We start from the raw sequence: 19,276 nt of genomic DNA on the forward strand, positions 1-19,276 counted from the left end.
TAATAAAGACATCCAGCTCGGGTGACATCTGAACTCACTTCCTGTCTAGTATTAATAAAGACATCCAGCTTGGAGGACATCTGAACACCACTTCCTGTGTAGTATTAATAAAGACATCCAGCTTGGGTGACATCTGAACACCACTTCCTGTCTAGTATTAATAAAGACATCCAGCTTGGGTGACATCTGAACACCACTTCCTGTCTAGTATTAATAAAGACATCCAGCTTGGGGGACATCTGAACTCACTTCCTGTCTAGTATTAATAAAGACATCCAGCTTGGGTGACATCTGAACTCACTTCCTGTCTAGTATTAATAAAGACATCCAGCTTGGAGGACATCTGAACACCAATTCATGTCTAGTATTAATAAAGACATCCAGCTCGGGTGACATCTGAACTCACTTCCTGTCTAGTATTAATAAAGACATCCAGCTTGGAGGACATCTGAACACCACTTCCTGTGTAGTATTAATAAAGACATCCAGCTTGGGTGACATCTGAACACCACTTCCTGTCTAGTATTAATAAAGACATCCAGCTTGGGTGACATCTGAACACCACTTCCTGTCTAGTATTAATAAAGACATCCAGCTTGGGTGACATCTGAACACCACTTCCTGTCTAGTATTAATAAAGACATCCAGCTTGGGTGACATCTGAACACCACTTCCTGTCTAGTATTAATAAAGACATCCAGCTTGGGTGACATCTGAACTCACTTCCTGTCTAGTATTAATAAAGACATCCAGCTTGGAGGACATCTGAACACCAATTCATGTCTAGTATTAATAAAGACATCCAGCTTGGGTGACATCTGAACACCACTTCCTGTCTAGTATTAATAAAGACATCCAGCTTGGGTGACATCTGAACTCACTTCCTGTCTGGTATTAATAAAGACATCCAGCTTGGGTGACATCTGAACTCACTTCCTGTCTAGTATTAATAAAGACATCCAGCTTGGGGGACATCTGAACTCACTTCCTGTCTAGTATTAATAAAGACATCCAGCTTGGAGGACATCTGATCTCCCTTCCTGTCTAGTATTAATGAAGACATCCAGCTTGGGTGACATTTGAACTCACTTCCTGTCTAGCATTAATAAAGACATTCAGCTTGGGTGACATCTGAACTCACTTCCTGTCTAGTATTAATAAAGACATCCAGCTTGGGTGACATCTGAACTCACTTCCTGTCTAGCATTAATAAAGACATCCAGCTTGGGGGACATCTGAACTCACTTCCTGTCTAGTATTAATAAAGACATCCAGCTTGGGGAGAACACCACTTCCTGAGTATTAATAAAGACATCCAGCTTGACATCTGAACACTTCCTGTCTAGTATTAATAAAGACATCCAGCTTGAATAACAGAGTATTAATAAAGACATCCAGCTTGGAGGACATCTGAACTCACTTCCTGTCTAGTATTAATAAAGACATCCAGCTTGGGTGACATCTGAACACCACTTCCTGTCTAGTATTAATAAAGACATCCAGCTTGGGGGACATCTGAACTCACTTCCTGTCTAGTATTAATAAAGACATCCAGCTTGGGTGACATCTGAACTCACTTCCTGTCTAGTATTAATAAAGACATCCAGCTTGGAGGACATCTGAACACCAATTCATGTCTAGTATTAATAAAGACATCCAGCTCGGGTGACATCTGAACTCACTTCCTGTCTAGTATTAATAAAGACATCCAGCTTGGAGGACATCTGAACACCACTTCCTGTCTAGTATTAATAAAGACATCCAGCTTGGGTGACATCTGAACTCACTTCCTGTCTAGTATTAATAAAGACATCCAGCTTGGGTGACATCTGAACTCACTTCCTGTCTAGTATTAATAAAGACATCCAGCTTGAGGACATCTGAACTCACTTCCTGTCTAGTATTAATAAAGACATCCAGCTTGGGGACATCTGAACACCACTTCCTGTCTAGTATTAATAAAGACATCCAGCTTGGGTGACATCTGAACTCACTTCCTGTCTAGTATTAATAAAGACATCCAGCTTGGGGACATCTGAACTCACTTCCTGTCTAGTATTAATAAAGACATCCAGCTTGGGTGACATCTGAACACCACTTCCTGTCTAGTATTAATAAAGACATCCAGCTTGGGTGACATCTGAACACCACTTCCTGTCTAGTATTAATAAAGACATCCAGCTTGGGGGACATCTGAACTCACTTCCTGTCTAGTATTAATAAAGACATCCAGCTTGGGTGACATCTGAACACCACTTCCTGTCTAGTATTAATAAAGACATCCAGCTTGGGTGACATCTGAACACCACTTCCTGTCTAGTATTAATAAAGACATCCAGCTTGGGTGACATCTGAACACCACTTCCTGTCTAGTGTTAATAAAGACATCCAGCTTGGGTGACATCTGAACACCACTTCCTGTCTAGTATTAATAAAGACATCCAGCTTGGATGACATCTGAACACCACTTCCTGTCTAGTATTAATAAAGACATCCAGCTTGGAGGACATCTGAACTCACTTCCTGTCTAGTATTAATAAAGACATCCAGCTTGGGTGACATCTGAACACCACTTCCTGTCTAGTATTAATAAAGACATCCAGCTTGGGGACATCTGAACTCACTTCCTGTCTAGTATTAATAAAGACATCCAGCTTGGGTGACATCTGAACTCACTTCCTGTCTAGTATTAATAAAGACATCCAGCTTGGAGGACATCTGAACACCAATTCATGTCTAGTATTAATAAAGACATCCAGCTCGGGTGACATCTGAACTCACTTCCTGTCTAGTATTAATAAAGACATCCAGCTTGGAGGACATCTGAACACCACTTCCTGTGTAGTATTAATAAAGACATCCAGCTTGGGTGACATCTGAACACCACTTCCTGTCTAGTATTAATAAAGACATCCAGCTTGGGTGACATCTGAACACCACTTCCTGTCTAGTATTAATAAAGACATCCAGCTTGGGGACATCTGAACTCACTTCCTGTCTAGTATTAATAAAGACATCCAGCTTGGGTGACATCTGAACTCACTTCCTGTCTAGTATTAATAAAGACATCCAGCTTGGAGGACATCTGAACACCAATTCATGTCTAGTATTAATAAAGACATCCAGCTCGGGTGACATCTGAACTCACTTCCTGTCTAGTATTAATAAAGACATCCAGCTTGGAGGACATCTGAACACCACTTCCTGTGTAGTATTAATAAAGACATCCAGCTTGGGTGACATCTGAACACCACTTCCTGTCTAGTATTAATAAAGACATCCAGCTTGGGTGACATCTGAACACCACTTCCTGTCTAGTATTAATAAAGACATCCAGCTTGGGTGACATCTGAACACCACTTCCTGTCTAGTATTAATAAAGACATCCAGCTTGGGTGACATCTGAACACCACTTCCTGTCTAGTATTAATAAAGACATCCAGCTTGGGTGACATCTGAACTCACTTCCTGTCTAGTATTAATAAAGACATCCAGCTTGGAGGACATCTGAACACCAATTCATGTCTAGTATTAATAAAGACATCCAGCTTGGGTGACATCTGAACACCACTTCCTGTCTAGTATTAATAAAGACATCCAGCTTGGGTGACATCTGAACTCACTTCCTGTCTGGTATTAATAAAGACATCCAGCTTGGGTGACATCTGAACTCACTTCCTGTCTAGTATTAATAAAGACATCCAGCTTGGGGGACATCTGAACTCACTTCCTGTCTAGTATTAATAAAGACATCCAGCTTGGAGGACATCTGATCTCCCTTCCTGTCTAGTATTAATGAAGACATCCAGCTTGGGTGACATTTGAACTCACTTCCTGTCTAGCATTAATAAAGACATTCAGCTTGGGGGACATCTGAACTCACATCCTGTCTAGTATTAATAAAGACATCCAGCTTGGGTGACATCTGAACTCACTTCCTGTCTAGTATTAATAAAGACATCCAGCTTGGGTGACATCTGAACTCACTTCCTGTCTAGCATTAATAAAGACATCCAGCTTGGGGGACATCTGAACTCACTTCCTGTCTAGTATTAATAAAGACATCCAGCTTGGGGGACATCTGAACACCACTTCCTGTCTAGTATTAATAAAGACATCCAGCTTGGAGGACATCTGAACACCACTTCCTGTCTAGTATTAATAAAGACATCCAGCTTGGAGGACATCTGAACACCACTTCCTGTGTAGTATTAATAAAGACATCCAGCTTGGAGGACATCTGAACTCACTTCCTGTCTAGTATTAATAAAGACATCCAGCTTGGGGGACATCTGAACACCACTTCCTGTCTAGTATTAATAAAGACATCCAGCTTGGGTGACATCTGAACTCACTTCCTGTCTAGTATTAATAAAGACATCCAGCTTGGGTGACATCTGAACTCACTTCCTGTCTAGTATTAATAAAGACATCCAGCTTGGAGGACATCTGAACTCACTTCCTGTCTAGTATTAATAAAGACATCCAGCTTGGGGGACATCTGAACACCACTTCCTGTCTAGTATTAATAAAGACATCCAGCTTGGGTGACATCTGAACTCACTTCCTGTCTAGTATTAATAAAGACATCCAGCTTGGGGGACATCTGAACTCACTTCCTGTCTAGTATTAATAAAGACATCCAGCTTGGGTGACATCTGAACACCACTTCCTGTCTAGTATTAATAAAGACATCCAGCTTGGGTGACATCTGAACACCACTTCCTGTCTAGTATTAATAAAGACATCCAGCTTGGGTGACATCTGAACACCACTTCCTGTCTAGTATTAATAAAGACATCCAGCTTGGGTGACATCTGAACACCACTTCCTGTCTAGTATTAATAAAGACATCCAGCTTGGTGACATCTGAACACCACTTCCTGTCTAGTATTAATAAAGACATCCAGCTTGGAGGACATCTGAACTCACTTCCTGTCTAGTATTAATAAAGACATCCAGCTTGGGTGACATCTGAACACCACTTCCTGTCTAGTATTAATAAAGACATCCAGCTTGGGGACATCTGAACTCACTTCCTGTCTAGTATTAATAAAGACATCCAGCTTGGGTGACATCTGAACTCACTTCCTGTCTAGTATTAATAAAGACATCCAGCTTGGAGGACATCTGAACACCAATTCACTTATTAATAAAGACATCTGGGTGACATCTGAACTCACTTCCTGTCTAGTATTAATAAAGACATCCAGCTTGGGGGACATCTGAACTCACTTCCTGTCTAGTATTAATAAAGACATCCAGCTTGGGTGACATCTGAACACCACTTCCTGTCTAGTATTAATAAAGACATCCAGCTTGGGTGACATCTGAACACCACTTCCTGTCTAGTATTAATAAAGACATCCAGCTTGGGGGACATCTGAACTCACTTCCTGTCTAGTATTAATAAAGACATCCAGCTTGGGTGACATCTGAACACCACTTCCTGTCTAGTATTAATAAAGACATCCAGCTTGGGTGACATCTGAACACCACTTCCTGTCTAGTATTAATAAAGACATCCAGCTTGGGTGACATCTGAACACCACTTCCTGTCTAGTATTAATAAAGACATCCAGCTTGGGTGACATCTGAACACCACTTCCTGTCTAGTATTAATAAAGACATCCAGCTTGGATGACATCTGAACACCACTTCCTGTCTAGTATTAATAAAGACATCCAGCTTGGAGGACATCTGAACTCACTTCCTGTCTAGTATTAATAAAGACATTCAGCTTGGGTGACATCTGAACACCACTTCCTGTCTAGTATTAATAAAGACATCCAGCTTGGGGACATCTGAACTCACTTCCTGTCTAGTATTAATAAAGACATCAGCTTGGGTGACATCTGAACTCACTTCCTGTCTAGTATTAATAAAGACATCCAGCTTGGAGGACATCTGAACACCAATTCATGTCTAGTATTAATAAAGACATCCAGCTCGGGTGACATCTGAACTCACTTCCTGTCTAGTATTAATAAAGACATCCAGCTTGGAGGACATCTGAACACCACTTCCTGTGTAGTATTAATAAAGACATCCAGCTTGGGTGACATCTGAACACCACTTCCTGTCTAGTATTAATAAAGACATCCAGCTTGGGTGACATCTGAACACCACTTCCTGTCTAGTATTAATAAAGACATCCAGCTTGGGTGACATCTGAACACCACTTCCTGTCTAGTATTAATAAAGACATCCAGCTTGGGTGACATCTGAACACCACTTCCTGTCTAGTATTAATAAAGACATCCAGCTTGGGGGACATCTGAACTCACTTCCTGTCTAGTATTAATAAAGACATCCAGCTTGGGTGACATTTGAACACCACTTCCTGTCTAGTATTAATAAAGACATCCAGCTTGGGTGACATCTGAACACCACTTCCTGTCTAGTATTAATAAAGACATCCAGCTTGGATGACATCTGAACACCACTTCCTGTCTAGTATTAATAAAGACATCCAGCTTGGAGGACATCTGAACTCACTTCCTGTCTAGTATTAATAAAGACATCCAGCTTGGGTGACATCTGAACACCACTTCCTGTCTAGTATTAATAAAGACATCCAGCTTGGGGGACATCTGAACTCACTTCCTGTCTAGTATTAATAAAGACATCCAGCTTGGGTGACATCTGAACTCACTTCCTGTCTAGTATTAATAAAGACATCCAGCTTGGAGGACATCTGAACACCAATTCATGTCTAGTATTAATAAAGACATCCAGCTCGGGTGACATCTGAACTCACTTCCTGTCTAGTATTAATAAAGACATCCAGCTTGGGTGACATCTGAACTCACTTCCTGTCTAGTATTAATAAAGACATCCAGCTTGGAGGACATCTGAACTCACTTCCTGTCTAGTATTAATAAAGACATCCAGCTTGGGGGACATCTGAACACCACTTCCTGTCTAGTATTAATAAAGACATCCAGCTTGGGTGACATCTGAACTCACTTCCTGTCTAGTATTAATAAAGACATCCAGCTTGGGGGACATCTGAACTCACTTCCTGTCTAGTATTAATAAAGACATCCAGCTTGGGTGACATCTGAACACCACTTCCTGTCTAGTATTAATAAAGACATCCAGCTTGGGTGACATCTGAACACCACTTCCTGTCTAGTATTAATAAAGACATCCAGCTTGGGGACATCTGAACTCACTTCCTGTCTAGTATTAATAAAGACATCCAGCTTGGGTGACATCTGAACACCACTTCCTGTCTAGTATTAATAAAGACATCCAGCTTGGGTGACATCTGAACACCACTTCCTGTCTAGTATTAATAAAGACATCCAGCTTGGGTGACATCTGAACACCACTTCCTGTCTAGTATTAATAAAGACATCCAGCTTGGATGACATCTGAACACCACTTCCTGTCTAGTATTAATAAAGACATCCAGCTTGGAGGACATCTGAACTCACTTCCTGTCTAGTATTAATAAAGACATCAGCTTGGGTGACATCTGAACACCACTTCCTGTCTAGTATTAATAAAGACATCCAGCTTGGGGGACATCTGAACTCACTTCCTGTCTAGTATTAATAAAGACATCCAGCTTGGGTGACATCTGAACTCACTTCCTGTCTAGTATTAATAAAGACATCCAGCTTGGAGGACATCTGAACACCAATTCATGTCTAGTATTAATAAAGACATCCAGCTCGGGTGACATCTGAACTCACTTCCTGTCTAGTATTAATAAAGACATCCAGCTTGGAGGACATCTGAACACCACTTCCTGTGTAGTATTAATAAAGACATCCAGCTTGGGTGACATCTGAACACCACTTCCTGTCTAGTATTAATAAAGACATCCAGCTTGGGTGACATCTGAACACCACTTCCTGTCTAGTATTAATAAAGACATCCAGCTTGGGGACATCTGAACTCACTTCCTGTCTAGTATTAATAAAGACATCCAGCTTGGGTGACATCTGAACTCACTTCCTGTCTAGTATTAATAAAGACATCCAGCTTGGAGGACATCTGAACACCAATTCATGTCTAGTATTAATAAAGACATCCAGCTCGGGTGACATCTGAACTCACTTCCTGTCTAGTATTAATAAAGACATCCAGCTTGGAGGACATCTGAACACCACTTCCTGTGTAGTATTAATAAAGACATCCAGCTTGGGTGACATCTGAACACCACTTCCTGTCTAGTATTAATAAAGACATCCAGCTTGGGTGACATCTGAACACCACTTCCTGTCTAGTATTAATAAAGACATCCAGCTTGGGTGACATCTGAACACCACTTCCTGTCTAGTATTAATAAAGACATCCAGCTTGGGTGACATCTGAACACCACTTCCTGTCTAGTATTAATAAAGACATCCAGCTTGGGTGACATCTGAACTCACTTCCTGTCTAGTATTAATAAAGACATCCAGCTTGGAGGACATCTGAACACCAATTCATGTCTAGTATTAATAAAGACATCCAGCTTGGGTGACATCTGAACACCACTTCCTGTCTAGTATTAATAAAGACATCCAGCTTGGGTGACATCTGAACTCACTTCCTGTCTGGTATTAATAAAGACATCCAGCTTGGGTGACATCTGAACTCACTTCCTGTCTAGTATTAATAAAGACATCCAGCTTGGGGGACATCTGAACTCACTTCCTGTCTAGTATTAATAAAGACATCCAGCTTGGAGGACATCTGATCTCCCTTCCTGTCTAGTATTAATGAAGACATCCAGCTTGGGTGACATTTGAACTCACTTCCTGTCTAGCATTAATAAAGACATTCAGCTTGGGGGACATCTGAACTCACATCCTGTCTAGTATTAATAAAGACATCCAGCTTGGGTGACATCTGAACTCACTTCCTGTCTAGTATTAATAAAGACATCCAGCTTGGGTGACATCTGAACTCACTTCCTGTCTAGCATTAATAAAGACATCCAGCTTGGGGGACATCTGAACTCACTTCCTGTCTAGTATTAATAAAGACATCCAGCTTGGGGACATCTGAACACCACTTCCTGTCTAGTATTAATAAAGACATCCAGCTTGGAGGACATCTGAACACCACTTCCTGTCTAGTATTAATAAAGACATCCAGCTTGGAGGACATCTGAACACCACTTCCTGTGTAGTATTAATAAAGACATCCAGCTTGGAGGACATCTGAACTCACTTCCTGTCTAGTATTAATAAAGACATCCAGCTTGGGGACATCTGAACACCACTTCCTGTCTAGTATTAATAAAGACATCCAGCTTGGGTGACATCTGAACTCACTTCCTGTCTAGTATTAATAAAGACATCCAGCTTGGGTGACATCTGAACTCACTTCCTGTCTAGTATTAATAAAGACATCCAGCTTGGAGGACATCTGAACTCACTTCCTGTCTAGTATTAATAAAGACATCCAGCTTGGGGGACATCTGAACACCACTTCCTGTCTAGTATTAATAAAGACATCCAGCTTGGGTGACATCTGAACTCACTTCCTGTCTAGTATTAATAAAGACATCCAGCTTGGGGGACATCTGAACTCACTTCCTGTCTAGTATTAATAAAGACATCCAGCTTGGGTGACATCTGAACACCACTTCCTGTCTAGTATTAATAAAGACATCCAGCTTGGGTGACATCTGAACACCACTTCCTGTCTAGTATTAATAAAGACATCCAGCTTGGGGGACATCTGAACTCACTTCCTGTCTAGTATTAATAAAGACATCCAGCTTGGGTGACATCTGAACACCACTTCCTGTCTAGTATTAATAAAGACATCCAGCTTGGGTGACATCTGAACACCACTTCCTGTCTAGTATTAATAAAGACATCCAGCTTGGGTGACATCTGAACACCACTTCCTGTCTAGTATTAATAAAGACATCCAGCTTGGATGACATCTGAACACCACTTCCTGTCTAGTATTAATAAAGACATCCAGCTTGGAGGACATCTGAACTCACTTCCTGTCTAGTATTAATAAAGACATCCAGCTTGGGGGACATCTGAACTCACTTCCTGTCTAGTATTAATAAAGACATCCAGCTTGGGTGACATCTGAACTCACTTCCTGTCTAGTATTAATAAAGACATCCAGCTTGGAGGACATCTGAACACCAATTCATGTCTAGTATTAATAAAGACATCCAGCTCGGGTGACATCTGAACTCACTTCCTGTCTAGTATTAATAAAGACATCCAGCTTGGAGGACATCTGAACACCACTTCCTGTGTAGTATTAATAAAGACATCCAGCTTGGGTGACATCTGAACACCACTTCCTGTCTAGTATTAATAAAGACATCCAGCTTGGGTGACATCTGAACACCACTTCCTGTCTAGTATTAATAAAGACATCCAGCTTGGGTGACATCTGAACACCACTTCCTGTCTAGTATTAATAAAGACATCCAGCTTGGGTGACATCTGAACACCACTTCCTGTCTAGTATTAATAAAGACATCCAGCTTGGGGGACATCTGAACTCACTTCCTGTCTAGTATTAATAAAGACATCCAGCTTGGGTGACATTTGAACACCACTTCCTGTCTAGTATTAATAAAGACATCCAGCTTGGGTGACATCTGAACACCACTTCCTGTCTAGTATTAATAAAGACATCCAGCTTGGATGACATCTGAACACCACTTCCTGTCTAGTATTAATAAAGACATCCAGCTTGGAGGACATCTGAACTCACTTCCTGTCTAGTATTAATAAAGACATCCAGCTTGGGTGACATCTGAACACCACTTCCTGTCTAGTATTAATAAAGACATCCAGCTTGGGGGACATCTGAACTCACTTCCTGTCTAGTATTAATAAAGACATCCAGCTTGGGTGACATCTGAACTCACTTCCTGTCTAGTATTAATAAAGACATCCAGCTTGGAGGACATCTGAACACCAATTCATGTCTAGTATTAATAAAGACATCCAGCTCGGGTGACATCTGAACTCACTTCCTGTCTAGTATTAATAAAGACATCCAGCTTGGAGGACATCTGAACACCACTTCCTGTGTAGTATTAATAAAGACATCCAGCTTGGAGGACATCTGAACTCACTTCCTGTCTAGTATTAATAAAGACATCCAGCTTGGGGGACATCTGAACACCACTTCCTGTCTAGTATTAATAAAGACATCCAGCTTGGGTGACATCTGAACTCACTTCCTGTCTAGTATTAATAAAGACATCCAGCTTGGGTGACATCTGAACTCACTTCCTGTCTAGTATTAATAAAGACATCCAGCTTGGAGGACATCTGAACTCACTTCCTGTCTAGTATTAATAAAGACATCCAGCTTGGGGGACATCTGAACACCACTTCCTGTCTAGTATTAATAAAGACATCCAGCTTGGGTGACATCTGAACACCACTTCCTGTCTAGTATTAATAAAGACATCCAGCTTGGGGGACATCTGAACTCACTTCCTGTCTAGTATTAATAGAGACATCCAGCTTGGGTGACATCTGAACTCACTTCCTGTCTAGTATTAATAAAGACAACCAGCTTGGAGGACATCTGAACACCAATTCATGTCTAGTATTAATAAAGACATCCAGCTCGGGTGACATCTGAACTCACTTCCTGTCTAGTATTAATAAAGACATCCAGCTTGGAGGACATCTGAACACCACTTCCTGTGTAGTATTAATAAAGACATCCAGCTTGGGTGACATCTGAACACCACTTCCTGTCTAGTATTAATAAAGACATCCAGCTTGGGTGACATCTGAACACCACTTCCTGTCTAGTATTAATAAAGACATCCAGCTTGGGTGACATCTGAACACCACTTCCTGTCTAGTATTAATAAAGACATCCAGCTTGGGTGACATCTGAACACCACTTCCTGTCTAGTATTAATAAAGACATCCAGCTTGGGGGACATCTGAACTCACTTCCTGTCTAGTATTAATAAAGACATCCAGCTTGGGTGACATTTGAACACCACTTCCTGTCTAGTATTAATAAAGACATCCAGCTTGGGTGACATCTGAACACCACTTCCTGTCTAGTATTAATAAAGACATCCAGCTTGGATGACATCTGAACACCACTTCCTGTCTAGTATTAATAAAGACATCCAGCTTGGAGGACATCTGAACTCACTTCCTGTCTAGTATTAATAAAGACATCCAGCTTGGGTGACATCTGAACACCACTTCCTGTCTAGTATTAATAAAGACATCCAGCTTGGGGACATCTGAACTCACTTCCTGTCTAGTATTAATAAAGACATCCAGCTTGGGGGACATCTGAACACCACTTCCTGCTAGTATTAATAAAGACATCCAGCTTGGGTGACATCTGAACACCACTTCCTGTCTAGTATTAATAAAGACATCCAGCTTGGGTGACATCTGAACACCACTTCCTGTCTAGTATTAATAAAGACATCCAGCTTGGGGGACATCTGAACTCACTTCCTGTCTAGTATTAATAAAGACATCCAGCTTGGGTGACATTTGAACACCACTTCCTGTCTAGTATTAATAAAGACATCCAGCTTGGGTGACATCTGAACACCACTTCCTGTCTAGTATTAATAAAGACATCCAGCTTGGATGACATCTGAACACCACTTCCTGTCTAGTATTAATAAAGACATCCAGCTTGGAGGACATCTGAACTCACTTCCTGTCTAGTATTAATAAAGACATCCAGCTTGGGTGACATCTGAACACCACTTCCTGTCTAGTATTAATAAAGACATCCAGCTTGGGGACATCTGAACTCACTTCCTGTCTAGTATTAATAAAGACATCCAGCTTGGGTGACATCTGAACTCACTTCCTGTCTAGTATTAATAAAGACATCCAGCTTGGAGGACATCTGAACACCAATTCATGTCTAGTATTAATAAAGACATCCAGCTCGGGTGACATCTGAACTCACTTCCTGTCTAGTATTAATAAAGACATCCAGCTTGGAGGACATCTGAACACCACTTCCTGTGTAGTATTAATAAAGACATCCAGCTTGGGGACATCTGAACACCACTTCCTGTCTAGTATTAATAAAGACATCCAGCTTGGAGGACATCTGAACACCACTTCCTGTCTAGTATTAATAAAGACATCCAGCTTGGGTGACATCTGAACACCACTTCCTGTCTAGTATTAATAAAGACATCCAGCTTGGGTGACATCTGAACACCACTTCCTGTCTAGTATTAATAAAGACATCCAGCTTGGGGGACATCTGAACTCACTTCCTGTCTAGTATTAATAAAGACATCCAGCTTGGGTGACATTTGAACACCACTTCCTGTCTAGTATTAATAAAGACATCCAGCTTGGGTGACATCTGAACACCACTTCCTGTCTAGTATTAATAAAGACATCCAGCTTGGAGGACATCTGAACACCACTTCCTGTGTAGTATTAATAAAGACATCCAGCTTGGAGGACATCTGAACTCACTTCCTGTCTAGTATTAATAAAGACATCCAGCTTGGGGGACATCTGAACACCACTTCCTGTCTAGTATTAATAAAGACATCCAGCTTGGGTGACATCTGAACTCACTTCCTGTCTAGTATTAATAAAGACATCCAGCTTGGGTGACATCTGAACACCACTTCCTGTCTAGTATTAATAAAGACATCCAGCTTGGGTGACATCTGAACACCACTTCCTGTCTAGTATTAATAAAGACATCCAGCTTGGGGGACATCTGAACTCACTTCCTGTCTAGTATTAATAAAGACATCCAGCTTGGGTGACATCTGAACTCACTTCCTGTCTAGTATTAATAAAGACATCCAGCTTGGAGGACATCTGAACTCACTTCCTGTCTAGTATTAATAAAGACATCCAGCTTGGGGGACATCTGAACACCACTTCCTGTCTAGTATTAATAAAGACATCCAGCTTGGGTGACATCTGAACTCACTTCCTGTCTAGTATTAATAAAGACATCCAGCTTGGGGGACATCTGAACTCACTTCCTGTCTAGTATTAATAAAGACATCCAGCTTGGGTGACATCTGAACACCACTTCCTGTCTAGTATTAATAAAGACATCCAGCTTGGGTGACATCTGAACACCACTTCCTGTCTAGTATTAATAAAGACATCCAGCTTGGGGGACATCTGAACTCACTTCCTGTCTAGTATTAATAAAGACATCCAGCTTGGGTGACATCTGAACACCACTTCCTGTCTAGTATTAATAAAGACATCCAGCTTGGGTGACATCTGAACACCACTTCCTGTCTAGTATTAATAAAGACATCCAGCTTGGGTGACATCTGAACACCACTTCCTGTCTAGTATTAATAAAGACATCCAGCTTGGGTGACATCTGAACACCACTTCCTGTCTAGTATTAATAAAGACATCCAGCTTGGATGACATCTGAACACCACTTCCTGTCTAGTATTAATAAAGACATCCAGCTTGGAGGACATCTGAACTCACTTCCTGTCTAGTATTAATAAAGACATCCAGCTTGGGTGACATCTGAACACCACTTCCTGTCTAGTATTAATAAAGACATCCAGCTTGGGGACATCTGAACTCACTTCCTGTCTAGTATTAATAAAGACATCCAGCTTGGGTGACATCTGAACTCACTTCCTGTCTAGTATTAATAAAGACATCCAGCTTGGAGGACATCTGAACACCAATTCATGTCTAGTATTAATAAAGACATCCAGCTCGGGTGACATCTGAACTCACTTCCTGTCTAGTATTAATAAAGACATCCAGCTTGGAGGACATCTGAACACCACTTCCTGTGTAGTATTAATAAAGACATCCAGCTTGGGTGACATCTGAACACCACTTCCTGTCTAGTATTAATAAAGACATCCAGCTTGGGTGACATCTGAACACCACTTCCTGTCTAGTATTAATAAAGACATCCAGCTTGGGTGACATCTGAACACCACTTCCTGTCTAGTATTAATAAAGACATCCAGCTTGGGTGACATCTGAACACCACTTCCTGTCTAGTATTAATAAAGACATCCAGCTTGGGGACATCTGAACTCACTTCCTGTCTAGTATTAATAAAGACATCCAGCTTGGGTGACATTTGAACACCACTTCCTGTCTAGTATTAATAAAGACATCCAGCTTGGGTGACATCTGAACACCACTTCCTGTCTAGTATTAATAAAGACATCCAGCTTGGATGACATCTGAACACCACTTCCTGTCTAGTATTAATAAAGACATCCAGCTTGGAGGACATCTGAACTCACTTCCTGTCTAGTATTAATAAAGACATCCAGCTTGGGTGACATCTGAACACCACTTCCTGTCGAGTATTAATAAAGACATCCAGCTTGGGGGACATCTGAACTCACTTCCTGTCTAGTATTAATAAAGACATCCAGCTTGGGTGACATCTGAACTCACTTCCTGTCTAGTATTAATAAAGACATCCAGCTTGGAGGACATCTGAACACCAATTCATGTCTAGTATTAATAAAGACATCCAGCTCGGGTGACATCTGAACTCACTTCCTGTCTAGTATTAATAAAGACATCCAGCTTGGAGGACATCTGAACACCACTTCCTGTGTAGTATTAATAAAGACATCCAGCTTGGAGGACATCTGAACACCACTTCCTGTCTAGTATTAATAAAGACATCCAGCTTGGAGGACATCTGAACACCACTTCCTGTCTAGTATTAATAAAGACATCCAGCTTGGGTGACATCTGAACACCACTTCCTGTCTAGTATTAATAAAGACATCCAGCTTGGGTGACATCTGAACACCACTTCCTGTCTAGTATTAATAAAGACATCCAGCTTGGGGGACATCTGAACTCACTTCCTGTCTAGTATTAATAAAGACATCCAGCTTGGGTGACATTTGAACACCACTTCCTGTCTAGTATTAATAAAGACATCCAGCTTGGGTGACATCTGAACACCACTTCCTGTCTAGTATTAATAAAGACATCCAGCTTGGATGACATCTGAACACCACTTCCTGTCTAGTATTAATAAAGACATCCAGCTTGAGGACATCTGAACTCACTTCCTGTCTAGTATTAATAAAGACATCCAGCTTGGGTGACATCTGAACACCACTTCCTGTCTAGTATTAATAAAGACATCCAGCTTGGGGGACATCTGAACTCACTTCCTGTCTAGTATTAATAAAGACATCCAGCTTGGGTGACATCTGAACTCACTTCCTGTCTAGTATTAATAAAGACATCCAGCTTGGAGGACATCTGAACACCACTTCCTGTGTAGTATTAATAAAGACATCCAGCTTGGAGGACATCTGAACACCACTTCCTGTCTAGTATTAATAAAGACATCCAGCTTGGAGGACATCTGAACACCACTTCCTGTCTAGTATTAATAAAGACATCCAGCTTGGAGGACATCTGAACACCACTTCCTGTCTAGTATTAATAAAGACATCCAGCTTGGGGGACATCTGAACTCACTTCCTGTCTAGTATTAATAAAGACATCCAGCTTGGGTGACATTTGAACACCACTTCCTGTCTAGTATTAATAAAGACATCCAGCTTGGGTGACATCTGAACACCACTTCCTGTCTAGTATTAATAAAGACATCCAGCTTGGATGACATCTGAACACCACTTCCTGTCTAGTATTAATAAAGACATCCAGCTTGGAGGACATCTGAACTCACTTCCTGTCTAGTATTAATAAAGACATCCAGCTTGGGTGACATCTGAACACCACTTCCTGTCGAGTATTAATAAAGACATCCAGCTTGGGGGACATCTGAACTCACTTCCTGTCTAGTATTAATAAAGACATCCAGCTTGGGTGACATCTGAACTCACTTCCTGTCTAGTATTAATAAAGACATCCAGCTTGGAGGACATCTGAACACCAATTCATGTCTAGTATTAATAAAGACATCCAGCTCGGGTGACATCTGAACTCACTTCCTGTCTAGTATTAATAAAGACATCCAGCTTGGAGGACATCTGAACACCACTTCCTGTGTAGTATTAATAAAGACATCCAGCTTGGAGGACATCTGAACACCACTTCCTGTCTAGTATTAATAAAGACATCCAGCTTGGAGGACATCTGAACACCACTTCCTGTCTAGTATTAATAAAGACATCCAGCTTGGGTGACATCTGAACACCACTTCCTGTCTAGTATTAATAAAGACATCCAGCTTGGGTGACATCTGAACACCACTTCCTGTCTAGTATTAATAAAGACATCCAGCTTGGGGGACATCTGAACTCACTTCCTGTCTAGTATTAATAAAGACATCCAGCTTGGGTGACATTTGAACACCACTTCCTGTCTAGTATTAATAAAGACATCCAGCTTGGGTGACATCTGAACACCACTTCCTGTCTAGTATTAATAAAGACATCCAGCTTGGATGACATCTGAACACCACTTCCTGTCTAGTATTAATAAAGACATCCAGCTTCGAGGACATCTGAACTCACTTCCTGTCTAGTATTAATAAAGACATCCAGCTTGGGTGACATCTGAACACCACTTCCTGTCTAGTATTAATAAAGACATCCAGCTTGGGGGACATCTGAACTCACTTCCTGTCTAGTATTAATAAAGACATCCAGCTTGGGTGACATCTGAACACCACTTCCTGTCTAGTATTAATAAAGACATCCAGCTTGGATGACATCTGAACACCACTTCCTGTCTAGTATTAATAAAGACATCCAGCTTGGAGGACATCTGAACTCACTTCCTGTCTAGTATTAATAAAGACATCCAGCTTGGGTGACATCTGAACACCACTTCCTGTCGAGTATTAATAAAGACATCCAGCTTGGGGGACATCTGAACTCACTTCCTGTCTAGTATTAATAAAGACATCCAGCTTGGGTGACATCTGAACTCACTTCCTCTCTAGTATTAATAAAGACATCCAGCTTGGAGGACATCTGAACACCAATTCATGTCTAGTATTAATAAAGACATCCAGCTCGGGTGACATCTGAACTCACTTCCTGTCTAGTATTAATAAAGACATCCAGCTTGGAGGACATCTGAACACCACTTCCTGTGTAGTATTAATAAAGACATCCAGCTTGGAGGACATCTGAACACCACTTCCTGTCTAGTATTAATAAAGACATCCAGCTTGGAGGACATCTGAACACCACTTCCTGTCTAGTATTAATAAAGACATCCAGCTTGGGTGACATCTGAACACCACTTCCTGTCTAGTATTAATAAAGACATCCAGCTTGGGTGACATCTGAACACCACTTCCTGTCTAGTATTAATAAAGACATCCAGCTTGGGGACATCTGAACTCACTTCCTGTCTAGTATTAATAAAGACATCCAGCTTGGGTGACATTTGAACACCACTTCCTGTCTAGTATTAATAAAGACATCCAGCTTGGGTGACATCTGAACACCACTTCCTGTCTAGTATTAATAAAGACATCCAGCTTGGATGACATCTGAACACCACTTCCTGTCTAGTATTAATAAAGACATCCAGCTTCGAGGACATCTGAACTCACTTCCTGTCTAGTATTAATAAAGACATCCAGCTTGGGTGACATCTGAACACCACTTCCTGTCTAGTATTAATAAAGACATCCAGCTTGGGGGACATCTGAACTCACTTCCTGTCTAGTATTAATAAAGACATCCAGCTTGGGTGACATCTGAACTCACTTCCTGTCTAGTATTAATAAAGACATCCAGCTTGGAGGACATCTGAACACCACTTCCTGTGTAGTATTAATAAAGACATCCAGCTTGGAGGACATCTGAACACCACTTCCTGTCTAGTATTAATAAAGACATCCAGCTTGGAGGACATCTGAACACCACTTCCTGTCTAGTATTAATAAAGACATCCAGCTTGGAGGACATCTGAACACCACTTCCCTTCCAGAATTTAAGAGCTACTTTAGAATGAAGTGTAACTTAGAACATTTTTACAAAAACACATCTTAATATTTTTTTAATGGTTAATTGGTCATTCTATTTTTGTGGTAGGTTTGCAGCCTTGAAATGTGTAAGCTAGTTTTGAGGGATTTAGTCACAATGAAAAGTGAAAATGTGTAAATTTGAAAAAAATATTTGGGGAGAATATACAACACAGTTATCAAGGTATAAAACATCTTGTATTGCAATCCCAAAACAAAGGAATAGATCCCTTAATATTCATGATCTACAGTGAGAATGCGGTTAAATCACAACCCGTCTACAGCTTCAGTCATTAACCATTTATCTGGGAGGAATCAAATAATTGACAACACTTTTCAACCAACAATCACCCTGTTCCACACACCCATGTGACTCTCTCTCTCT

This window comes from Oncorhynchus nerka, linkage group LG6 (assembly GCF_034236695.1).
Source record: "Oncorhynchus nerka isolate Pitt River linkage group LG6, Oner_Uvic_2.0, whole genome shotgun sequence".
NCBI classification, from domain to species: Eukaryota; Metazoa; Chordata; class Actinopteri; order Salmoniformes; family Salmonidae; genus Oncorhynchus; species Oncorhynchus nerka.